This window comes from Chlorocebus sabaeus, chromosome X (genome assembly GCF_047675955.1).
Source record: "Chlorocebus sabaeus isolate Y175 chromosome X, mChlSab1.0.hap1, whole genome shotgun sequence".
NCBI lineage: Eukaryota > Metazoa > Chordata > Mammalia > Primates > Cercopithecidae > Chlorocebus > Chlorocebus sabaeus.
Genome location: NC_132933.1, coordinates 33454426 through 33481516, shown reverse-complemented (window position 1 = coordinate 33481516; position 27091 = coordinate 33454426). Strand labels below are relative to the sequence as shown.

Below are 27091 nucleotides of genomic sequence, written 5' to 3'. Positions count from 1 at the left end.
GGAAGCATCTGCCTTGTTCACTGATGTTATTACCAGCACCCAGCCTAGGGTTCAACAGGAGTAGGGACTCAGTAAACATGCGTTGAGTGAGTGAATAAATGAATAGACTCTATGAGGTTGATGTTTTTAGTTCAGAGTAGTTTGGTGATTTACTTGCTGCCACATAGCTAGCAAGCAGACATAAATGGGCAAGATCCCAGAATCATAGTTCCAAGGTGAATACATAATCTAAGAGGCTGCTGGGGGTGAAAAATGGAAGAGGGCATGAAGTGTGAGACAGGTGAAAAGATTCCAGACCACTGATTCTAGGGAGATCTTTCTCCGGGGTGTGTTTTGGCGGGCGGAGTACATATTCAATATTCACATTTGTTGAAAAATAGCTTCTGATTTCATAATAAATATATATTGCTGAAAGACTATTCCGGTTGATAAGGATAACAGAAAATACAGCATTTCTTCGCTGAGGGCAGATTTTTTCAGTTTATTGAAAGGAGGCAAGTTAAAAACGTGATTAGGAAACTGCACGAAAGCTTTCTGCCATTCCCCTGACTGGAGCTAAGGTCTCCTGGGGTGCAGGAGACACCAAGGTTTGGGTCGTGCATGGACTCTGCTCATATAGTGGAGAGTAGGTCTTGGGGACACAGCAACTCACAGGCTGCACATTCCCACCCACTCCTCACCCCAGCAAACTGCACATCATTCCACCCCTATCCCACAGACTCCCCTTCACAATTCCCTAATCTGTATATTACCTCTCAGGCTCTACACATGCCCCACGCCAGTCCCCCTCTCCAAGCTCCACTTTACCCCACATCACCCCTCAGACTTCACATTACCTCCTAGAATCACATCACCCCACAAATGGTGAGAAACAGCCATTTGTGAAAAGTGAATTTGGAAGGCGCTGGTCAGGAGAGCTGGGTGCAAAGCCAGAACCTTCAGGCAGAGACGGCGTGAGGGCCAACTCGACAGAAGGCGCCTGAGAGCCTCTTGGCAAAGGCCATGCAAGGACACGCGCTCCTGTAAGTACAGCCTCCATGCCTGGGTTAATTCCTAGACAGGTAGTAAGCCAACCGAGCCAGCCACCCACTTTCTAAAAAAAAAATCTACTCTTTCTCGTTGCCCTCCTCTGCTCAGCATCGTTCACTATGCCTCGAATATTTTAAATGGCCCTATGGATATCTGTAAAACAAAGGCTAGTAGTTATCATTATTATTATCATTAATCAGATATATAGGTAAAAGGCGATCCTAGGAACAAAGCCAAGAATCTGGAGTAAGGGGCCGGGCGCGGTGGCTCAAGCCTGTAATCCCAGCACTTTGGGAGGCCGAGACGGGCGGATCACAAGGTCAGGAGATCGAGACCATCCTGGCGAACACGGTGAAACCCCGTCTCTACTAAAAATACATAAAAAACTAGCCGGGCGAGGTGGCGGGCGCCTGTAGTCCCAGCTACTCGGGAGGCTGAGGCAGGAGAATGGCGTAAACCCGGGAGGCGGAGCTTGCAGTGAGCTGAGATCCGGCCACTGCACTCCAGCCTGGGCGACAGAGCGAGACTCCGTCTCAAAAAAAAAAAAAAAAAGAATCTGGAGTAAGGACAGCTAATGGGGATTGTGTTTGAATAGTTTGCTTTTGTTTCTTATTTTGCTTGGGTTGTGACATGTGTTGTTTCAACATATGGCAAAAACAAACAAACAAACACACTCTGTTAATGTATTGGTCACAAAGTGTCTTTCTGGGAAAAGGCACTTATTTTCCCAGAGTGATCTGACACATTTCTGGTGAAATGCATTAACATTAACGTTCCTTTTTTTTTTAGTTTTGGACATATGGGTTTAATTACCTGCTAGATTGTCAGATGGAAATATGTGGTAGATGGATGTAAACAAGGTGCATAAACTTAGGAGAGAGGCAGAAATTTTTAAACTTTAGGTTTAGACATTCACTAGATTGGACAATTTTTTTTTAACATTTAAAATAAAACTTTTGGCCACAATAAAACGATTGTATTAAAACTAGTTTCCAGAACTGCCCAAATGACTTTTTAAACATGATTTAAATGTCAAGTTTTCTTTGTCAAATCTATCCAAAATACTAATTTTCCTTTTAGAACTTAGTTTATAATTTATATATTAGAGTGCTCTTAATTGATGTTCACTGGGATACCTTCCTCTGAGCCCTAATGGTTTCTATCTTCCCTTTAAAATGAGTAAGTATCTTTTAATTAAGTTATCATTCTCAAAGATATTCTGGAGCAAAAATCAGGAATTAAACATCTATAAATTATTCTTCACTTCTGCTATAGTGTAGCAATTTATCTTCTAACCCATAGTAGTCTATAAATTTAGTAAACCTTAGTTTCTTGTTCTCTTCAGACACAGGTGACTGCAACTCAAAGCAACAGCTAGCTACCGCTTCTCCACTTCTTTATTAACAATTGTAATGGAGATAGATCATTCTTTGTCATACAGTTTGAATAGTTTTAGCCTCTGAAGAAGGTCTTCTTTCTCCTGAACCTGCTTCACCAATTTGCCTTTTTCATCGTTTAATCTTTGTTTAGAAAGATTCTCATCCACAAACTCATTTTGGAGAGCACTGCATGACCCAGAGTCAAGTGACTGAGATTCACAGACACTGAAATTCTTTAAAGTATTTTTCAAATTTGTATTTTCTTCACATTCACTGTCTATGTGTTTAAAACTTTCTTGAAATTCCAAACAGTTTTCCTCTGTGGAAGATGCTGGTTTCTCTGAAAAGGTCTGATCGTTTTCTTCATTCTCTACTTTAAGAAGTTTCACCACATTATAACAGGAATTAAATGAAGACTTTGCTTTCCTTAATCTTTCTCTAAGTGTTGCACTCATAGGTTGTTTTCGTGAACTATTTGTATAGGGAGATGATGGATTTGCAGAGGTCTGAGGAGTGCTAGGTAAAACCACAGCTGAGTCTGACGGACTTTCCATCTTGAAAATGAAATCTTGGTTTTCCTTCGACTCCACAGCAGAGTCCCAAGGAAGTCCAGGTCTCAGGCATCCCCCTTCCCCTCAGCAGGGTACCTCCCTCCGCCATCCCCAGCGAGAGCAAAAAGCCAGCTTTCCCTTCTTAAAGGACTCATGGGAAGGGAATAATGGAAATAATAACTTCGCATGCTGAAGAAAACAGATAAAGTGTGAAGAAACCATTTATCAACATTTAAACCTCCACACACTATTTGTTCTTTTTTAAAAAGAACTTTGCTAAGAATCAGCTCCATTAAGTCAAAGAATGTTAGAACACAAAGGAACCTGCAAAATTAAATCACGTTCTTATTATATATGTGAAACAGGAGACCCAGAGAGGGTAAGTGACTTGTCCAAGGTCACAGAGCACTTGAGTGCAGTCAGGGCTGATTTCCAGTCTGCAACTCAAAAGAGAAGCAGTGTTTCTCAGTAAAAGAACAGTGGTGTGAGTTTTAAAGATTTTATTCTATTCTTTATTACATGGTTATTGTAGGAAAAATTGGGACAAATTTTAAATTACCTAGAATCCTACCACTTCACAATGATCATTGTTAGTATTTTTGCTGTATAATTTTCCAGACTTTTTAATGTATATGAATACTGGTAAATATGTTTACTAAAATTGGATCACACTGTCTGTACATCTTGTAATATAACTCCTAACAGATGCAAAACTAGTCCACTGAATAGATTAACTTCATCAGTTTAACCAGTACCTTATTGATAGATAGACAGATAAGCTTTTTCAAATGTTAAACCCTTATAAAAGATGCTGCACTAACTATTCCTGTTCAGACATCTTTTGCTAAAGTGATTTCTACCTACTGATCAGTGTGAATTTTGTAGGAATGCAGTGATGTAGACTGGGTTTGAACTGTGGCTCTGGAACTTACTGTGTGTCTTTACACAAGTCACAACCTTTCTGTGCTCCAGTTTCTTCATCTTTAAGTGGGAATAATCATACTGATAGCCTAGAGGTGTTAAAAGGATTCAATAATACATGTAAAATAGTTGGTTAATACCTAGCATGTAGCAAATCCTAAATAATATTAGTTATTATTATTACCACAATGCTGAAGAAAACTGGCTCTTCAAAATAAAGCCCATGATTTTCTATTACTCTTTAAAAGAGACTAGCCAGAATTTCACAAAGACGGTTTTAGATGCAAAACTTCAGTAGCTAAATTAATATTTCCTTTTTTCTAACTTAATCTATGGAGAGGAAAAGTAATAAATTTAAATCATGTGTGGTCTGTTGAGCTAGGTTACTATGTTCTATCTATATAACTTAATGCCAGTCAAAATTTAAAAGGCATAGCTTTTCATCAAACGTTCTTGTCTTAGTCTGTTTTCTGTTGCTTATAATAGAATATCTAAAACTGTGTAATTTATAAAGAAAAGGAATTTATTTCATATGGTTATGGAGGCTGAAAAGCCCAAGGTCAAGTGACTGCATCTGGTGAGGACCCTCTAGCTGGTGGGGATTCTCTGTAAACTTCCTAGACAGCACAGAGCATCACAAGGTGAGGGGGCTGAGTATCCTAGCTTGGGTCTCTCTTCCTCTTCTTATGAAGCCACTCCCATGATAAATCATTAATCTATTGACCCATTAATCCTTGGAAGGATTAGTCCATTCATGAGAGCAGAGCCCTTATGACCCATCATCTCTTAAAAGCCCCAAGACTCCACCTCTCAATACTGCCACACTGGGGATTAAATTTCAACATGAGTTTTGGAGGGGACAAATATTCAAACCATAGTCATTTGTAAGTAAAGTAAGTAAAAAATCAACTGTTTTGTGATAAATAAAGTTGCTCACCTTTCTTTCCCCTTTGGAAAATGCTCAAAGCACGGCTTACCCCATAAAATAAGTAGAATATCTCTACAGCCATCTGTCTAGCCTCCTGGTGACTTCAAGCTATTCTCCACTGCTTTTCTGTTTTATCCATGGGCCCCCAGCTATTTCATATTCCTCAGAGGGGTGGGTGAGAGCACAGAAGCCGAAGTTTTCACCTCTGAAACTTTGCTTTTAAACTGAAAAGATATCCATGTGTCACACTGGGATTCATTTCTATCTGAAGCTTTGGAAACAAATCACGACTTTTACCAAAGCCTATACAGTGAATCTAATTTATGTGTCACCTTTATTTCATCAATGGTTGCTTTAAAAATAAGGGAACACTCACCCTCTTTGAAAAGCTGGGTGGAAGGTTCAGTGTTGGATGGCTTATTTCAGAAGTCAGAGGTCAGTGACCAAAATTCATGGTGACCAGAAGCATTCCAAAATGCTGCCAGTAACTCCATGCTTACTGTTTCTTCCTCTTCTGCCTTCTGCTCTGCTGAACATTGTGGACATAGATACTCAGGATTGTTGGGGTAGATGATACTGGTTAAATGAGTCCTTCTTGGACACAGCTTTTGTTGAATGTGAGCACCAAACACTGAGAAGTCCTTGTCCATAACTGATGCGCAGAATGACCCATACGTTTTTTGGTTTGGGATTCTTTCTTTTTTCTCTACTGTGTGTTATCCTTTTCTCTAATAGTGACCAGTCACATTCTACTGGTCTGTATTTGTCTCACAGTTGTTGAAGTGGCTTTGCCAACTTAGCTAAGCTAGAGACATAGTTTCCTGGAATTGCCTTCCCAATATGGTTCTGAGACTGGACCAGGAGGAAAATTTGGGCAGGGCTTGGGAAGTGGGAGTGAAGCAACAGATACTATATTCTGAAGTTTGGTAGGACCAGGCACTGTTGCCACTGGCGTACACTGGCACTGATCCACTGGCACACCTTGTTGGTGTGGGGCAGCAGCAGGACCTGCAGCAACTCCAACTCTGACAAGATCTCCTTCTTCAACTTCTCCAAGTCCTAGGTCAGTTGTGTGTGCATTTCCATCACTGTGGATGTCAGCTCTTTCTCTAGGTTGGAGGCAATAAGAGACAGACGCAGGTTCCAGTAAGTCTTCATGGGATTTACTTTGTCCTAGATATTCAAGTTAATCCTTGCAGGTTCCAGTTTGTCCTTGCTTTCCCCCACACCACATACACCTCTTCTTCCCAACTGTGAGCCCTGAATATCTACAGTGATTTCAGACTGCCATAAGTGCAGAGACAATAGCCTTCCATAGATTTCTTCCCCTGTGTAAGGTACATGGATGTCCTTTGGTCAAGAAATAGGCCAAGGTGAATATCCAGGCCTGCATGACTCAGTGAGTTTGGCATGCAGGCGCACACCTCCACTTGTTATATAACCTGTTTATGTAAGTTTATACTTCACTCTAAGCCACTATTGTCTGTAAAAGGTATAACTGCCCTGCTAACATTCTACAGGGGCTCTTGGGACTCCACTCGGCTCAACATGGCTTACCATGGCGGGCACGCTGGTGCCCAGAGAAAGAGAGAGAGCCAAAGCTGTCCGTCTTGCAGACGGACAGGAGGGAGCCAGCACACAGCTTGGCTTGCTCATGCCCAGAGAGAAAGAGTTAAGCTGCTGACCCTGAAGGCAAGGGAGAGCCAGATACACAACTGTTTTTGGGAGCCACTGGCTCACGCAGCTGAGACAGGGCGAACAGTGTGAGAGCTAGTGTGAGAAAGCTGTTAATAAAAGCTGCTGCTGAATAAAACCATATTCACCTGCCTACGGCCCCCCAAGTGTTCTTTCTGCTCATCCACCAGCTCCCTCTGGACTTCAGCATGGGCTGGACCTGGATCCCGGGACCTGACAACTGGTGATGAGAATGGGATGAGGTGAGTGGGCCCCAGTCCCTGAGGGCTCCCGGGTTGGCTTTGTGGCCGCAGCATGGGCTGTGATACCCGGTGGTGGCTGTGCTGTGAAGATGGGCTCCAGTGGAAACATGGGAGGCAGTGGGTGGGTCTCCTGTGAGTATGGAGAAGGCACTGAAGCACCTGGAAGTGCACAGCACTGAGAAGAAGCATGCCTTTGCTGGCAGAGTAAGATGAGTGTTTGTAATTGTGCTGTGGGAAGTTCATGCCCAGTTCTCGTGGGACTCAGTGCAGGGAGGAGGAAGAACCTCCAGGGCAGGCTTGCCCAGTGATCCACCACAAAATAGATCATGAGCAGCTACTGGGCCCCACGAGTAGGCCCAGAGACCCCCTGCTGTGGTGGAGCACCCTTCCTTTGGTGCCTGTGCCCCTGCTGAGTTGAGGGAGTTAAGCAAATAATGTCGGTAGTCGTGCGCAGACTTAGTGCAAGTCATTTGGGAGAAGGACCTTGCTGAGCAACCCAGTCCCGCTCAAGCATTCCAGTTCAAAGAGTACCTGCTACAGTTGGTAGAAGTGTAAAGCCTTTTCTGTTTGATAAGAGAACTGGCCGAGATGCCCAGCTTGGAGGGCACCGGACAACAGGAGCCACATTTGGACTTGGCAATCCACTGGTCCCTCATCCCCGGATAAGTTTCTGGGCAGAGCTGCATTTATTGACAACTATGAAGACTGGTCAGTGAAAGTGAAACCTGTATCTCTGCATCTTGGCATCAGCTGCTTGGCTTTCCGCTTATGCGCTGTGTATGTCTCTCGCATCCATACCTGAAGATATTCTGGGTGGATGTTTTGCATGGCTTGGCAGCTGTGTCATCTATCACAGACTTAATAGACCACTTGACAACGGAACTTGGCAGTGCCATTGTGTGGTGGACTTGGCTAATGCATTCTTGTCAACTGACAATGCTCCAGAGAGCAAGTAACAATTTGCCTTCATGGGACAGCGACAATAGACTTTCACAGTGTTGCTGCAGGGCTACTGTATAGGCCCCACCGTATGTTGTGGTTTTGTTAATAATGTTTTGTTAACCTCTGATTCTCTTGCAGGTTTAAAAGTGGCAGTGTCCCTCTTGCCTGGGATTGGGGTGATGAGGCTGAGATAGCCTTTCTGGGTAGTAAACTAGGGTGCTCATTTACACTGAATGTGCATGTAACCACAGATAATTTTGGCTAGGGCCTATAGCAGTGCATGGAGCACTTGGAAGCACCAGTGGGCTGTTAGTCCCAACTGTGGACGGGAGCTGAGCTCTGGTGCTTACTAATAGAGAAGCAGTTATTAATAGTGGGATGGGTGCATTCATGGGTAATGACCCCCTGGACAGAGACAGCACAGACATCCACTTTAGTGAAGTGGGGTGCCTACTTGAAACGGCGAAGTATGCTAAGTACAAAAACCTTAGCAGCAAAGTTGCAAGAGGTCTTGGGACCTGTAGTCCTAATGCAAGATAAGGCCATGGGGCCTGAGGCACTCCTAATCCCTGAGACTTCACCATTAGGAAGGGCATCCCCTCATTCCTGATAGGGCATGGCACACAGCTAGATCTAGCTGGGGTGCAGTCCAGCCTAGTACTAACACCATGTGGTTTGAAACCAGGTGTGGGCAAGGCAGCTAATAAGCTAAACTCAGGGCAGTGTGACTGGTAATCACCAAGGATGTGACAACCTATGGTGATCTGCGCCAATAGTTGGGCAGTTCATCAAAGCTTATGTATATAATGGACTTGAGTGCCCAAAAGCTTATGTATGTATTGGGCCTGCATGCCCAAAGCTTGTGTGTCAGGCTTATGTGTCAAGCCTGTGTATGTATCAGGCCTGCATGCCCAAAGTTTATATGTCAGGCCTGTGTGCAAAACCTGAGTATCAAACCTGTGTGCCCAAGACCTAAGTCTCCCTCAGCCTAAGGGGTGGAGTGTAAGGTACATGGATGTGCTTTGGTCAAAGAATAAGCCGAAGTGAATATCCAGGCCTGCATGACTCAGCAAGTTTGGCATGCAGGTGCACACCTCCACTTGTTACATAACCTGTTTGTGTAAGTTCATACTTGGCTCTATACTTGGTATAAAGGTATATTTGCCCTGCTAATGCTGTACAGGGCTGTTGGGGCTCAGCTTGGTTCATCATGGTGGTGGGTGCGCTGGTGCTCAGAGAAAGAGAGAGCGCGAAAACTGTCAGTCTTGCAGATGGACGGGAGAGAGCCAGGACACAGCTTGGCTTGCTCGTGCCCAGAGAGAAAAAGAGTTAAACTGCTGACCCTGAAGGCAAGGGAGAGCTGGCTGCACAGCTGTGTGTGGGAGCCGCTGGCTCAAGCAGCCAAGACAGGGTGGCCAGTGTGAGAGAGCTAGTGTGAGAAAGCTGTTAATAAAAGCTGCTGCTGAATAAAACCATATTCACCTGCCTACAGCCCCCTGAATGTTCTTCCAGCTCATCCACCCACTCCTTCTGGACTTCAGCATGTGTTGGACCCAGACCCCATGACCTGACACCCTGCTTCCACAATTGCATATGGTCTAATTACTGTAATCATCCCTTATTGCTTTTCACTCTGCTTCTCTGATCAAACTCTGCAACTGTGTTCAAGTGATTCTTATTTTACATCCAAATTTGCAAATCAGACACAGGATTATAGACATTACAAAAAAAAATTCAATTTTGAAAAAAAAGGAAGAGATTTGTACATGACACTTAAGTAACCCATCTATTACCCTTGCTTTCTTTTTGATGTCAAACTTCTTTAAATGGCACCCTAAGTTTATTGCAAAAGCATTTTTCTTCCTCCCATTTTCTCTGTAGTTCTTTGAATATGACTCTGGCTTTTAAAACACTATTTTAATTTGTCAGAAACTTATAAAACATAACATCCAGATCTTAGTCTACCTTATTTCTTTGTACTCTTAACACTGTTGACCACTCTCTCTTTTTTCCTCATTAAATTTGGTTTTAATGGGTCTCAAATTTCTGTGCCAGGTATTTGGTCAAGTTGTTTCCGCTAAAAAGTGCTGATTTTAAAAACTAAATTACTTAAAACTACCAGATGCCCCCCAAAAAAAATAAAAAAGTTCACAAAACATTCTCCTTTCTTCCGAACGTTTTACAATGCATTGTTATCATTAACCAATCTTTTACGACTAAATTTAAGTGGCCAATTGAAACAAACAGTTCTGAGACCCTTCCATCACTGATTAAGACTCAGGCCAGGCACCGTGGCTCATGCCTGTACTCCCAACATTTTGGAAGGCTGAGATGGGTAGATCACTTGAGCCCAGGAGTTTGAGACCAGTCCGGGCAATATAATGAGACCTAGTCAGGCATGGTGGCAGATGCCTGTAGTCCCAGCTACTCGGGATTCTAAGGCAGGAGGACTGCTTGAACCCAGGAGGCAGAGGTTGTAGTGAGCAGAGATCGTGCCAACGTGCTCCAGCCAGGGCAACAGAGTGAGAACCTGTCTCAAAACAAACAAACAAAAAAACCAAAAAAACAAACAACAACAACAAAAAAGACGGGGGTGGTATGTTTTAGGGATAATATTCATTTAGACTTCTGAGCTTTCTGGACAGACTTGGTGACCTTGCCAGCTCTAGCCACCTTCTTGTCCTCTGCACCCATGGCAACTGTCTGTCTCAGCGAGTTTGGCATGCAGGTACACACCTCCACTTGTTATATAACCTATATAACCTGTTGTGTAAGTTCATACTTGGCTCTATACTTGGTATAAAGGTATATTTCCTCACAAAATGACCCAGAGAAGAATAGTCAGATAGTCAGAATATTCAGAGAAGCTCTTAACACACATGGTCTTGCTAGGAACTACATCACTCATGGCAGCATCATCAGATTTCAAGAATTTAGGGCCATATTCTAGCTTCTTACCAGAATGGTCATCTTTTCTTTCAGCTCAGAACACTTGCAAGGAATGTGAGATGTGTGACAATCTAGTACAGGGCATAGCCAGCATTGATTTGGCCTAGATGGTTCAGGATAATTACCTGAGCAGTGAACCCAGATGCTTCCATTGGTGGGTCATTTTTGCTGTCACCAGCAACACTGCCATGATGAACATCTTTGGCAGACACATTCTTTTTTTTTTCTTAGAAAGAATGTAATGCATGTTTTTAATCAGAACAACAACAGCAACAACAAAAAAATTAAGTATGGATATGCCAATAGAGTGTTGAATCCAGCAATGGACACAAATAAAGGGCAAATGCTTGACAGAGACAGTTGTAAATAATCTATGTACCTCTTACACTCCCCCATTTCATAAAAAAGACATTCTCTTTGGAAATATGGTTACAAATGTAAATCACTGATTTCTTTCAAGACCACGATGATTCTGTAATAAATATCAAATTGTTCAATTTCAGATTTGTAAAAGGATTCTTTCAGATATGAAGACTTGGGAGCAACTGTGAAGCTGCCTTTATTCAGATACTTTGAAATATAAAGTGGTGATCTAAGCCACCAAGAACTGTAAGGCATGCTAACTGACGTTTATAACAACTTAGCCTTCTTGTTCTTTATATCCGATTTTATTAAGTGGGCAAACACCTTGTTCACATTGAGGCCCACATTGTCCCCAGGAAGAGATTCACTCAAAGCTTCATGGTGCATTTCAATAGACTTTACTTCAGTTCTAACATTGACTGGAGCAAAGTTGACCACCATGCCAGGTTTGAGAACACCAGTCTCTGCTCGGCCCACAGGTACAGTACCAATACCAACAATCTTGTAGACATCCTGGAGACACAGACACAAGGGCTCATAAGTTGGATGACCTGATGGTAGAATAAAAGTCCAGAGCTTCAAGCAGCATGGTTCCACTGGCATTGCTATCTTTACAGGTGACTTTCCATTCCTAGAACCAAGGCATGTTAGCACTTGGCTCCAGCATGTTGTCACCATGCCAACCAGAAGTTGGCACAAATGTTACTGTGTCAGGGTTGTAGCCAATTTTCTTAATGTAAGTGCTGATTTCCTTGTATCTCGTCTGGTGGTAGGGTGACTAAGTGGAATCCATTTTGTTAACACTAACAAGTAGTTGTTTCACAGCCAGTGTGTAAGCCAGGAGGGCATGCTCATGGGTCTGCCCATTCTTGGAGATACCAACTTCAAATTCACCAACACCAGCAGCAATTATCAAGAGAGCACAGTCAGCTTGAGATGTGCCTGTAGCCGTTTTTTGTTTTGTTTTTTGTTTTGTTTTGTTTTGTTTGTTTTTGAGGCAGGGTCATGCTCTGTTCCCCAGTCCAGAGTGCAGTGGTATGATCTCGGCTCACTACAATCTCCACCTCCCGGGTTCCAGTGATTCTCCTGCCTCAACCTCCCGAGTAGCTGGGATTACAGATGCATGCCACCAAACCCAGCTAATGTTTGTATTTTCAGTAAAGATGGGGTTTCACCATGTTGGCCAGGCTGATCTCGAACTCTTGACCTCAAGTGATCTGCCCACCTCGGCCTCCCTAAAGTGCCCAGATTACAGGCGTGAGCCACTGTGCTCGGCCCATAATTGTGTTTTTGATGAAGACTCTGTATCCTGGGGCATCAATGATAATCATGTAGTACTTACTGGTCTCAAATTTCCACAGGGAAATATCAGTGGTGATACCATTCAGCTTTCAGTTTATCCAAGACCCAGGCATACTTGAAGGAGCCCTTTCCTATCTTAGCAACCTTCTTCTGAATTTTTCAGTGGTTCTTTTGTTGATGCCACTGCATTTGTAGATCAGATGGCCAGTAGTAGTGGACTTGCCTGAATCTACATGTCCATGATGACAATATTGATATGAGTCTTTTCCTTTCCCATTTTGGTTTTTAGGGGTGGTTTTCAAGACAACCTATGTTCTAGTGGCAAACCCATTGCAAAAAAGCTACTTTCTCTTTTCTGAATGCCTCTCTTCCCTTGGTTTCTATGACCAGCACTTTTTGGAATTTTCTCCTATCTCTCCAACTGCTGCTCCCTGTCTTAGTATGCTCACTTCTCTTCTACCCAATCCTCAAGGTGTAGGAGTTGGTTGCTCAAAGTCCAGTTCTTGGCACTTTTGAATTCTCACTCTACCCTCTCTACCTTTATGATCCCCTCCATTCTAAAGGATTCAACCACCATCCCTTCACACTCATGATTTATAGATCTATGCTTTTATCTCAGCTCTCTCTCCTGAATGCCAAGGTCAAGATTCTTATAGTCAATTTAGTTGCAGATGACTCTCAAATTCAACAAGCGCAACCTGACCTATTTATTTACCATGACATGTTCCATGTCCCCTAGCTTGCATAATGGCATTACAATTCTTCAGTCACTCATTCTCAAAACTTCAGAGTTGGGGAGTAATGTCACGAAAGACAGAGTAGAAGCAATCTGGATTCACTCCCCCTGCCCACTGAAAACCAAAAACAACTATCCAGTGCCACATTTATCACAAGAACTCAAAGCCAAGGCTGTGACAATCCCTGAGGCCACAGAGAAGTGAAAAACTATGAGCTGAAAGTGAGAGAAATGGACTTCTCTATCCACAATGCCCCTCCCCCAAACTACTAGACACCACATGGAAAAATCCTCCAAGACTCATGGTTTCTACATTGGAAAAAGTGAGATCAAGGTGGACAGCCAGCTTCCCCATCATCTTGGGTTCCTATGCAAGAAAGTTGTTCCTGCCTCAACTCACAGGAAGCATCACAAGTGCCTCCACCTAAGGACAGGTGGAGACAAACCTTGGAGGTGGGGCCGCATGGCCCAGCACTAGAAACTCGGGGTCTGCTCTCCACTATAGAAAAAGGGGACACCAAATTAGAGGTGGTTTAGCAGCACCACACTGTAGGAGGCACCCTGCAGGGAACCTCTGGGCACGGAGCCATAGCCAGCTTCCCCACACAGCTGAGTCGTCCCCTTTGGAATCTCCCCTTATCTGCAATGGGCAGCACTTGGAGAGCTACAGAAAAGCTGTGCTTAGGGCGCCATCTAGTGCTCAAAAGAAGGCAGCAATCTAGGGCTAAGAGAATCAACGGGCAAATCGCACAGAACCTCTAAACACACAAACCAACTCAGACAGGAAAGACTTGAAAAAATAACCAATTATTTAACGCGAAGACATAGATCTACATACATAAGAAATAACAGCAAACAGTGAACGATGACCTCTCCAAATGGACAAAGCAAGGAACCAGTGATCAACCCCAATGAGAGAGCAACATGTGAGCTCTCAGATAGCAAAGTGACAGGAGTCAGATCAAGAATTCAAAATAGGCCGGGCGCGGTGGCTCAAGCCTGTAATCCCAGCACTTTGGGAGGCCGAGACGGGTGGATCACGAGGTCAGGAGATCAAGACCATCCTGGCTAACACGGTGAAACCCCGTCTCTACTAAAAAAATACAAAAAAACTAGCCGGGCGATGTGGCAGGCGCCTGTAGTCCCAGTTACTTGGCAGGCTGAGGCGGGAGAATGGCGTAAACCCGGGAGGCGGAGCTTGCAGTGAGCTGAGATCCGGCCACTGCACTCCAGCCTGGGTGACAGAGCGAGACTCCATCTCAAAAAAAAAAAAAAAAAAAAAGAATTCAAAATAGCAGTTTTGAAGATACTCACAATCTCCAAGTTAATACAGAAACGCAATTTAGAAATGTATCAGAGAAATTTAATGAAGAAATGGAAATGATGAGAAAAAATCAAACAGATACCTGGAACTGAGAAATACATTGGCAGAACTGAAAAACTCATCACAGAGGTATCAACAGCAGAACTGATCAAACAGAAGAGAGAAAGAGTGAGCTCAAAGATAGTCTATTTGAAAATACACAGTCAGAGAAGAAAAAAAGAAAAAAGAAGGAAAAGGAATGAAGAATACCTACAAGAACTAGAAAATAACTTCAAAAGAGCAAATCTGAGTCATTGGCTTTCAAGAGGAAGTTGAGAAAGAAAAGGGGGTCAATAGCTTATTCAAAGAAATAACAGAAAACTTCCCAAACCTAGAGAAACATATAAATATCCAGATACAGGAAAGTCAAAGATTACCAAGCAGATTAAACCCAAATAGGACTACACCAAAATATATATTAAGCTCTCAGAGGTCAAGGACAAAGACAAGATCCTAAAAGCAGCAAGAGAAATAAAAGCAAATAACATATAAAGGACTTTGATTTGTCTGGCAACAGACTGTCAGGAGAAATGGTACAGGACAGGAGAGAGTGAGATGATATATTCAAAGTGCTGAAGGCAAAAACTGAGAATAATACACCCAACAAAGCTATCCTTCAAACATGTAGGAGAGATAAAGACTTTCTAAGACAAACAAAAGGTGAATGAATTCATCATCACCAGACCTGTCTTGCAAGAAAATGCTAGAGAAAGTTATTCAATCTGAAAGAAAAGGATATGAACATGCAATAATAAAGTCATTTGGGCTGGGCATAGAGGCCCACACCTGTAATCCTAGTGCTTTAGGGGGCACTAGGCACAGAAAGACAAACATTGTATTTTCTTACTTATTTGTGGGATCTAAAGATCAAAACAGTTGAACTCATGGATGTAGTAGAAGGTTGATTACCAGAGGCTGGGAAGGGTGGTAGGGGAGTCAGGGATGATTAATGGGTACCAAAAAATAGTTAGAATGAATGACACCTACTATTTGATAGCACAACAGGATGTCTATAGTTAATAATAATTTAATTGTACATTTTAAAATAACTAAAAGAGTATAATTGGATTGTTTGTAATACAAAGAATAATCACTTGAGGGGATGGATACCCCATTCTCCATGATGTGATTATTATACATTGCATGCCTGTATCCACACATCTCATGTACCCATAAATATATGTACCTACTATATACCCACAAGAATGAAAAATAAAATTTTTTTTTTAAGTAGAAAGACTTCAAATAACCTAATGATGCACCTCCAGGAACTAGAAAAGCAAGAACAAATCAAACCCTAAATTAGTAGAAAGAATGTAACAAGGCTGGGTGTTTTAATCACACTTTAATCACAGCACCTTGGGAGACTGAGGCAGGATGATTGTCTGAGACCCACCTGGGCAACAAAGTGAGACTGTGTCTACAAAAAAAGTTTGAAAATTAGCCAGGAATGATGGCATGTGCCTGTAGTCCCAGCTACTTAGGCAGCTGAGGCAGGAGGAGTGTTTAAGCCCAGGAGGTTGAGGCTGCAGTGAGCCATGATCGTACCACTGCACTCCAGTCTGGGGAGCAGAGCAAGATTCTGTCTCAAAAAGAAAGAGAAGGAGAGAAAGAGAAAGAGAGAAAGAGAGGAAGGAAGGAAGGAAGGAAGGAAGGAAGGAAGGAAGGAAGGAAGGGAGAAAATAATAAAGATCAGCACAGAAATAAATGAAATTGAGATTATAAAAAAATACAAAAGATCAATGAAACAAATAGTTTTCCAAAGGCATAAACAAGCAAAATTGACAAATCTTTAGGTAGACCAAGTAAGAAAAAAGAGAGAAGACCCAAATAAATAAAATCAGAAAGGAAAAGGAGACATTAAAACTAATACCACAGAAATACCACAGAAATGTAAAGGATCACGAGAGACCATTATGACCAACTACATACCAGCAAACTGGAAAACCTATAAGATGGTTAAATTCTTGGACACATACGACCTATAAGAAATAGAAAGCCTGAACAGACCAGTAACAAGTAATGAGATCAAAGCAGTAATAAAAAGTCTCTGATCAAAGAAAAACCCAGGAGCAGATGGCTTCCACAATGAATTCCACCAAACATTTTAAGAAATATAAATTCTATTCAAATTATTCCAAAAAAATTGAACAGTAGGGAATACTTCCAAATTCATTATATGTGGCCAGCATTACCCTGACAGGAAAACCAGACAAAGATACAACAACAATAACAACAACAACAACAAAACTACAGGCCAATATTCCTGATGAACATAGATGCAAAAATTCCCAATAAAATACTAGCAAACCAAGTTCAACATCACATTAAAGAGATCATTCACCATGATCAAGTGGGATTTGCTGCAAGGATGTAAAATGGTTCACCATACACAAATGAATAAATGTGTTATCACATTAACAAAACTAAGGACATTTTTGTCCATGATGATTTCAACAGATGCTGAAAAAAGCATTCAGTAAAGTTCAATATCTTTTCATGACAAAAACTCAACAAACTGGGTATAGAAGGAACATATCTCAAAACAATAAAGGCCATATATGACAAACCCACAGCTAACATCATGCTGAATGGGGAAAAATTGGTAGTCTTTCTGGGGAAAAATTGGCAGTCTTTCCTCTAAGAACTGAAAGAAGATAAGGATGACCAATTTTACTATTTTTATTAAACATAGTCCTGAAAGTCCTAGCCAAAGTAATTGGGCAAGAGAAAGACTTAAAGGGCATCCAATTTGGAAAGGATGAACTTAAATTATCCTTGTTCATTGATGACATGATCTTATATCTGGAAAATCCTAAAGACTCTACCAAAAATTATTAGAACTGATAATCAAATTCAGTAAAGTTGCAAGATACATAATCGACATACAAAACTCAGTAGCATTTGTATATGCCAACAGCAAACAATTGGAAAAATAAATCAAAAAAGCAATCCCATTTATAATTGCTACAAAAAAAAAAAAAAACCCTAGGAATAAATTTAACCACAGAAGTGAAAGATCTCTTACAAAGAAAACTATGAAACACTGATGAAATAAATTGAAGAGGATACAAAAAAAAATAGACATCTCATGCTCATGGATTGGAAGAATTAATACTGTTAAAATATCCATACTATCCAAAGTGATCTACAGTGGTCTCTTCACTCTATTGATTGTTTCCCTTGCTACCTATATAATATGATACAAAGTGATCTACAGATTGCAATCCCTACCAAAGTGCCAACAACATTCTTGATGGAAATAGAAAAAACAATCCTAAAATTCATATGAAACCACAAAAGACCCCAAATAGCCACAACAATCCTGAGAAAAAAAGAACAAAGCTGGAAGCATCACACTACCTGACTTCAAAATATGCTATAAAGCCATAGTAATCCAAAACAGCATAATACTGGCATAAATGCAGGCACACAGACCAATGGAACAGAATAAAGAACCCAGAAATAAATCCACACATTTACGGCCAACTCATTTTTGACAAAGATGCCAAGAACATATATTGGGAAAGAACAGTTTCTTCAATAAATGATGCTGGGAAAACTGGATAACCATATGCAGAAGAATAAAACTAGACTCCTGACTCTCACTATATACAAAAATCAAATCAAAACGGATTAAAGAAAGCCAGGCATGGTGGTGTGTGCCTGTAGTCCCACTACTTGGGAGGCTGAGGCAGAAGGACTGATTGCTTGAGCCCAGAAGTTCAAGTCCAGCCTGGGCAACATGGTGAGACCCCTATCTCTTAAATAAAGATTTAAATGTAAGACCTGAAACTATAAAACTGCTGGAAGAAAATGCTGAGAAATGATTCAAGACATTGGTCTTGGCAGAGATATTTTGTGTAAGACCTCTAAAGCACAGGCAACAAAAGCAAAAATAGACAAATGGGATTACATCCAGGTAAAAAGCTTCTGCACAGCAAGGGAAACAATCAATAGAGTGAAGAGACAACCTATGGAGTGAGAGAAATTATTTTCTTTTTTTTTTTTTTTTTTTTTTTGAGGCGGAGTTTCGCTCTGTCGCCCAGGCTGGAGTGCAGTGGCCGGATCTCAGCTCACTGCAAGCTCCGCCTCCCGGGTTCACGCCATTCTCCTGCCTCAGCCTCCCGAGTAGCTGGGACTACAGGCGCCCGCCACCTCGCCCGGCTAGATTTTTGTATTTTTTAGTAGAGACGGGGTTTCACCGGGTTAGCCAGGATGGTCTTGATCTCCTGACCTCGTGATCCGCCCGTCTCGGCCTCCCAAAGTGCTGGGATTACAGGCTTGAGCCACCGCGCCCGGCCGAGAGAAATTATTTTCAAACCATATATTCAATAAAGAGTTAATATGCAAAATATAAAAGGAACTCAAATAACTCAATAGCAAAAAAAAAAAAAAAAAAAAAATCTGATTAAAAATGGGCAAATGATCTAAATAGACATTTCTTTTTCTTTAGATTTGCCATTAACAATGAATATACATTTCTTAAAAGAAAACGTACAAGTGGCCAACAGGTATATGAAAAATGCTCAACATCACTAATCAGAGAAATGCAAATCAAAACCACAATAAGATATCATCTCACCCCAATTTAAATGGCTATTATATTCAACCTGAGAAAACTGATAAAAATGGCTATTATAAGACAAAAATAACAAATACTGGTAAGGACGCAGAGAAAGGGGAACACTTATACACTGCAGATGGAAATTTAAATTAGTATAGCCATTAATGAAAATAGTATGAAGTTTCCTCAAAAAACAAAAAATAGAACTACCATATGATCCAACAATCCCACTGTTGTGTATATATTCACATGAAAGAAAATCAATATATTGAAGAGATATTTGTACTGTCATATTTATGGCAGCACTATTCATAATAGACAAGATATGGATTCAACCTAAGTGTCCAGCAAGAAATGAATAAAGAAAATGTGGTATGTATATACAGTGAAATATTATTCAGCCATAAAAATGAAAGAAATACTTTCATTTGCAGAAACCTGGATAGAACTGAAGGGCATTGTGTTATGTGAAATAAGCCAGGCACAGAAAGACAAATATTGCATGTTCTCACTCATATATGAAAACAAACAAACAAACAAAGGATCTCATGGAGGTATAGAGTAAAATAGTGATTACCAGAGGCTGGGAAGGGTAGGGGGAGGGACGATGAAGAGAAGTTGGCTAATGGGTACAAAACTACAGTTAGAAGCAAAAAGTTCTAGCATTTGATAGCACAGTAGAGTGACTATAGTTAACAATAATTTATTGTGTATCTCAAAATAGCTACAAGAGAAGATCTGGAATGTTTTCAACACAAGTAAATGATAAATATTTGAGGTGATGGATACCCCAATGACCCTTATTTGATTATTATACATTGTATGCATGTATCAAAATATATGTACCCCCAGAAATATATGTACAACTGTTATATATTAATTAAAAAGTTGAGTTATTCAATACTTTTCCCTCTAATCAGACTCCTAACTTTAGCTTCCACCTCTTTTTCTACCCCCTAAAGCTTGTGTTTCCTTCCCAAAACATGAATAGGCTTATATAAATTCTTTGTTCAAAATATCTCCTGGTTTCCAGTGGCATATAGAATACATATCTGCCAGTTTTATACAGCATAGCCACATTTTGATTTCTTCCTTTTCAACTCTATGTCCTACTATATTCCAATGTCCCTTTCATCACATACACAGTCTGTGGATCTCCCTCAGCACTCCCCCATCTTCTGGATATATCTGCATGCTCCTGGCCCAGGGGCTTGGCTCAAACCTTTTCTGTTTGAGTTATGTACTATACTGAATGTCTAACCATACTCCCTATCCAGTTTCAGTTTTCACTCCTAGCTGATGACTTGGATAAGAGTCTCTTGAGTTAGAAATAGTTTTTATCAATAACATGGGAGTAACAATGCATATAATAGTAATAACTCACATGAATCAAGTTCTTAATTACTGTGCCAGGCACTGTTAATGACAAAAATGATCAATATCCTCCAGGATAAAGGGAACTAAGAGACAGTTTGATCAAATGTCCTTATACCCTCAAAGAGCGTTTCCTGATATAACAGGCCCGGCCTCTTTGCCCTTTTCTATTCCAACTTGCCAGTAGACAAGGGGCCATATCCTGTTAAGTCCAGTGAGTAGAATCACTTCATTCATCAAGGCGGGACATGGCTTGTTTATGCATGAAGTAGTTATTCCACTCTGGTTTAATTGCTTTTAAAATGGGGATGATGACAATTGTGGTTGTTGTGCAGATAAAAACTCATGTACAGTGTCAAGCATAGGACCCATGGTTAAGAGTGATTAATATTCAGAATATTAACACATCCCAGGGTACCCATAAAACACTTCTTAAAGAACTACAGTGTCTTCAACCTAGCCTGGCTCTTATTTATTTGACACTTCAGTGGGAAACAATAATTCAATTTTGGCCAGGTGTGGTGGCTCACACCTGTAATCCCAGTACTTTGGGAGGCCAAGGCAGATGGATCACTTGAGATCAAGATTCAAGACCAGCCTGGCCAATATGGCAAAACCCCAGCTCTACTAAAAATATAAAAATTAGCTGGGCATGGTGGTGCACACCTGTAGTCCCAGCTGTTCAGGAAGCTTAGGCACAAGAATCACTCTAGCCCAGGAAGTGGAGGCTGCAGTGAGCTGAGATGGTGCCACGGCACTGCAGCCAAAGTGACAGAGTAAGACCCTGTCTCAAAAGAAAAAAAAAAAAAAAAAAAAGAATTCAATTCAGGAAGATAGTTCTGAGAGGGGAAAGAAGAGGAGAAGCAGGGAGGAGTGGGAGGATGAGGTAGCAGCAGTACCCACAGTGATACAGGAGCTCCTGGATGGGAACCTGGAGGGTGCTAGTGTTTTTATTGCCTTTTCCATGATTGGAAAATAAGTTTTGAACTTTAGGGGCTTTAAGGAGTAGAAATGGGAAAAGTAAATACAGAGGCTGTTAGCCCTCCTTAAGGGAGAATACTACTGTCTTCTGTGTACCTTCATGTTGGGACTCAGTCTGAGCTGGAAGTATTCGAATTAATGTACTGAGGAGCTGGATTATACAAAAATTAGCCAGGCATGGTGGCATGCACCTGTAATCCCAGCTACTTGGGAGGCTAAGGCAGGAGAATTACTTGAACGTGGGAGGCAGAGGTTATAGCGAGCTGAGATCATGCCACTGCACTCCAGCCTCGGCAACAGAGCAAGACTCTGTCTCTAAATAAATAAATAAATAGGTCTCAATTGTACTTAACTATTTGAAGTATTTAAAACCACCTGAGCTAAAATGAGTGATTTTGTAAATATTTAGGCAGTGGTTTGAGGAAGTAATTCACCCCCAAAACAAACTAACGTACATTTAGTTACAATGAGACTGAAGCAGGGAAATGAAAGCCAAGTCCTCCTGCTCTTGTTCTTAAGCATTTGGTAAAGCAACATAGGGAGTAGCATCTTTAGATTTGTCTAAAAATAAACAAAGAACAGTTACAAATAAAATTCCATACACATGTATCCCAGAACTTAAATAAAATTCTAGACAGAAAGAGGATGGAAATATTAGAGAATTATATACAGTCAAAATATGCCTTGCAGCTGCCATACAAACTCAACATTATGAAAGTATCAAATGCATAAATGAACACTCTCTTGAGGAATTTCTAATATCTAAGGAATTGTTTTTTCCCTTTTGGTGGTACAATTTATGAAGAGGTGGGTTTTGCAGAATTTGTTTAGTGGTGGTAGGATGGCTGTCAATTCAGGGTTGATTCGAACCTCTGTTAATTTGAAATACTCTTCCATTTTCTCCAGCAGTGAAGACTTATTTGCAGGTAATGAGATCAAAAGTTGACTACTTGAGACCGTGAAAAACCTAAAGTTGTGTCGAAGAACTATTGTCAGGGAAAAAACATCAAGATGAGTTTATTGTTAGTTTTGCTGCAGGGGGAGAGAGAGAGAGCGCGCGAGCGAGAGCACACAGTAATGGAAACATGCTCAGATCTGATGGTGGGTTGTCCAAAAAAAGCAGCCCCTGAGTGCTGTCATCCTAACACCACAGGTAGGGCTCACAGTCAGTCTTGGCTGACTCCCACAATCAGGTTGGGAGGATGAAAGAAACCTTCACTGTCTCAGGAGGCAAGGAAAGCTCAGAGGAAATGAAAGACAAGGTTTGGTGAGTTGCTTTTCTGGTTTACATAGTGGTCTCTTAATGGAATTCTGAAAAGGAAAAGGAGCCACAAGAAACAAGAGAAAGAAAATGTTCTCATCTATTTCCAAATTCTAAGGCAAGAACTTCCCCCAAGAAATTCTTTGTAGACGTTTTCTCCCTTTCTCTTATTTGCAAATACAATAGAACTGTTTTATGTCATCAGTACTGGGAATAGGGAACTAATATTGGCCCATACAACAGTTAGCCCACTTTGGGGTTTGACTATTTAGGGAGATTTGATAATAGACTTGAACATGCCCAAAATGAGCTCTATTACACTAGCCTTCTTTAGACTATATTCATGCAGAGAAAGGATCCTAAATCCTAAAATAGGAGAGTGAAAGTGAGGAGTCAGGCAGGGAGAAAAGGCCTGTAGTGTCACAATCTGCAGACTGAGAACTTCCAAAAGGATTAAATACAATGTTAACTCCATTAACTAGGATGCTGAGTGGACAGTAAAGCCTAACTGACATGGTTGTTTTGTTCTGTTTTTTAGTAGTTGCCAGGCACTTAAGAAAAAGCCTTTTCTGTAACCCCCACATCCACATTGATGTTGACCTTGCATTAAAATGGCTAGTTCTGTTATGGGATCTTTGGGGTGTCAGTTTTCTGGCCAGAAACCTCTGTGGCTGGTGACATCTTTGCCCTAGTTCTTATCCTGTGTCCAGGAAGAATGAGGTATGCAGACAAGTGAAGAGTGAACAAGATGAAGAGGCACCTGAGTTCTTGTCCTGCATCCAGGAAGAATGAGGTATGCAAACAAGTGAAGGGTGAACAAGGAGGAAGAGGAGTTTTATTAAGTGTTATAACAGCTCAGAGGAGAACCACAGTGAGTAGCTCCTCTCTGTAAGCAGGTCATCCCATCTCTCCATCCTCTGTCCTGCTGTGGCTGAGCCTAGGGCTTCTATGGACCTCAGAGGGGGAGGAAGTGTGTGCTGATTGGTCCATGGGCAGCCATGGGTGGGCCCAGAAAAGGCACCACAGGTCCTCACTCCATGTGGCAGGACTGGCCGCCTGGCCTGAAGGTGGGGTCTTACTGGGGACCTGCCCTCTTCCACCCAGGACCCTGTCTGCCTCCCGCAGCAGTCCACGGCGCCCAGGCTGCTTGCACCAAGGGGCACTTGCAGGCCAGAGTCGAGCTGCCCTCAGCCCCCCTCAGCTTCCTCTCTCATGTTCATGGGCACTCAGATTCTGGAGGGGGCCAAGGCGGCAGGGCACTGGTGTGTCAGCACTGCCCTGAGCCAACACATATCCTCTGAGCTGTGACAGCACCTCTGGCTCGGCCCCAACCCCTCTCTGAAATGAGATCAGAGCAGGTGCCTGAGGGAAAAGAGACCAGGCAGTGGGAGCAGACACCCCTAAGCCTGTGGTGGGGGGGCTTCCTGGCCCCCGAGAATGCAAGCTGCAGAGATGCCCGTGTCCTGCACCTGGGAGGGCGGCTACAGATGCACCTGAGGACCTCCTACCCCACCAACAAGGAAGGGGTGGGGCTCCCAATTGTCCCTGGCTCCTGCCCACTCCGTGGAGCCAGAGGCCTGGGTCTGCAGCCATGGATTGGGCAGTTATAGTTGCACTCAGGAGGACATGGATCCTGCCTGCTCCTGACTCCCTCGAAGAGCACAGGGACAATCAGATCTGCAGCCCAGTAGGGTGGGGGCTCCTGCCTGATCCCTGGAGCTGGAGGCCCAGGTCTATAGCTGAAGTTTGGGTGACTGCAGTGGCACCCAGGAAGTTCCCTCCCCAACTTGGAAGGGGTGGGGCTCCCACCAGGTCCATGGAGTGTGCAGCCCCAGCCACGCCTCCCTGCTGCAGCCAGCATGATGGTGGCAGCCGCTGCCATCAGTTCTACTTTCCTGCCTTAGAAATTGGTGATGGTGTAGCAGGAATTTTAAGGAATCAGAGAGACTGATGGGGTTCAGGGGGACATTTATTAATTATTTAGGTACACCAGCCCAGTCAGATTAACATCCAAAGGACTGAGCCCCGAACAAAGAGTTAAGTTACCTTTCAAAGCATTTTGTGGGGTGGGGGGGAGATCTGTGCAGATGGAAGTGAGAAACAAAGGCAGTTATTCAACTGAGACATGCATTATATCATTTCTTACTTTTTAAGGAAAAACATGCTTTGTGACTTGAGTTTATTTATCTGTCTAGTGACCTTGCAGCTGCACAGCTAGGGAATCCGGGTATTCACAATGCTTGGGAAGGGAGGAGAGATAAAGCTCACTAGCCACAGAAAAATAGGCAGTTAGTTTTTAAAGGACTCCAGCTCTTTCTCTTTCTCAGAAGGAATTGGGTTTTCTTACATACAACTGAATTTCTGCTTACACACTCTTTAATTTCTTTTAATTCCTGTTCCAATGGGAATGAGATCTCCTAGTTTTGGACTGGGGCTAGCAGGGCCTCGGGTGTCCCACACTTGGCAACATCAGCCTCTGTCCAGAATCCTGAACCTGTAAGCTAGAACAGGGTTAGCTGACAGTGTCCTGAACCCAAGAAGGTTGGGAGGGTGGGGTTAGATTGGAGTATGCAGGATTGACAATGGTATACCTCTTCTCCAAACTACTGGCTGAGCAGAAATCTTGAGTTCTAATGAATTTGAACCCAGTTAGGCTAACCTTTCCTTAGCACCTTTCCTTAGCATTAAAGGCTAAAATATCAAGGCAGCATCCAGGGCTTCAGCAACTCTTGTGTCCCAGTAAGACAAGCCACAAATACCCTTGGCCCCATTATCAGGCCTCCATTGCCATAAAATCTTTTTAATTCTCAAGAGGTTACAGAGAATGAATTACCCCTTAATCATACTTGAAGCAAACCTTCTGTCTAAAAATCCAATGTGGCCAGGCATGGTGACTGGAGCCTGTGATCCCAGACGCTTAGGAGGCTAAGGTGAAATAATTGCTTGAGACCAGGAGTTTGACACCAGCCTGAGCAACACAGTGACTCCCATCTCTAAATAAATAAATACACAGGTAGATAAGTAAATATATAGACAAATTGATAGAATGATAAATAAATAAATGAGTAATAAATAGATTAGAGATAGATAGCCAGCTAGGTAACTAGTCAGCCAGCTGTCTTAAAAAAATGGCTGGCTGCGGTGGTTTATGCCTGTAATGCCAGCACTTTGGGAGGCTGAGGCAAGAGGCTCTCTTGAGCCCAGGAGTTCAAGACGTCTGGGCAGCATAGTGAGTCCCTGTCTCTACAAAAAAATTTTAAAATTAACGGCGTGCACCTGTATTCCCAGCTACTCTGGAGGCTGAGGTAGGAGATCAGGGCTGCAGTGAGCCATGACTGTACCACTGCACTGCAGCCTGGACGACAGAGCAAGATCCTGTGTCAAGAAGAAAAAAAAAAAAAGCAAACTGGGTTTTTCCCTTCTACTTTCACACACAGTTAATACTCAGCACAAAACACTTTTGACATCAGATTCTCCAGTGAACACCAACTGGGTGTCTTATGATTTAATTCAATTCTGACACTGTCTACCTGGAGATAGTGTCAGATCCTATGGGTTAATGGCTCAGTCCAATGAGATTGCGACTCCCATTTCAGATGCCAGTCACAAGCACTAGATTGCCACTTCTGACTCCCTGGGTATAAATTGCAGGGTCCTACAATCCCCTCCTCAGGTTCAATTAATTTGTTAGAGTGGCTCACAAGACTCAGAAACACTTACTTACATTTACTAGCTTATTATAAAGGATACAGAATAACAGCAAAATGGAAAAGATGCATAGGGCAAGCTATCAGGAGAAGGGTGCAGAGCTTCTACACTCTCTCTAGGTGTATAACCTTCCAGGCACCTCTGTGTGTTCAGCAATCTGGAAGCTCACCAAATCTCATTGTCCAAGAGTTTTTATAGTTCTGGTGTCCTATGGCACAGTAGGGTGACTATAGTAAACAACAAGGTGTAGTAGTTCTCAAAATAGTTAGAAGAGAGGATTTATATGTTCCTATCATAAAGAAATAATACATGTTTGAGGTGATGGATATGCTAATTACTCTGATCATTTGATCATTACACAACGTATACATGTATCAAAACAAAATTACATTAGGCTGGGTGCAGTGGCTCATACCTGTAGTCCTGACACTTTGTGAGATCAAGGCAGGAGGATCGCTTGAGGCCAGGCGTTTGCGACAAGCCTAGGCATCATAGTGATACCCTATCTCTACAAAACATTTTTAAAAATTAGTTGGGCATGGTGGTGTGTACCTGTAGTCCTAACTACTTAGAAGGCTGGGGCAGGAGAATCCCTTGAGTTCAGGAGTCCAAGGCTGCTGTGAGTTATAATCAAGCAACTGTACTCCAGTGAGGGCAACAGAGTGGAGACCCTATCTCCCAAACACACACACACCACATTATACCCCATAAATGTGTACAAAATCATGTCAATGAAAAATACTTCATTTTATGTTTTTATTATTATTTTTAGAGACAGGGTATCACTCTGTGACCCAGGC

At 42.2% G+C, this 27091-nt stretch overlaps 1 protein-coding gene and 2 pseudogenes across 8 annotated transcripts in view; all 3 read right to left on the bottom strand.

Moving 5' to 3' along the window:
- The window catches only part of RHOXF1 (Rhox homeobox family member 1), a 127340-nt gene that overhangs the window by 81347 nt on the left and 18902 nt on the right, over positions 1-27091 (bottom strand). The window lies entirely within an intron of this gene.
- On the bottom strand, positions 2150-6838 carry LOC119620940 (swi5-dependent recombination DNA repair protein 1 homolog pseudogene; annotated as a pseudogene).
- LOC103247352 (elongation factor 1-alpha 1-like) lies at positions 6830-14128 on the bottom strand (annotated as a pseudogene).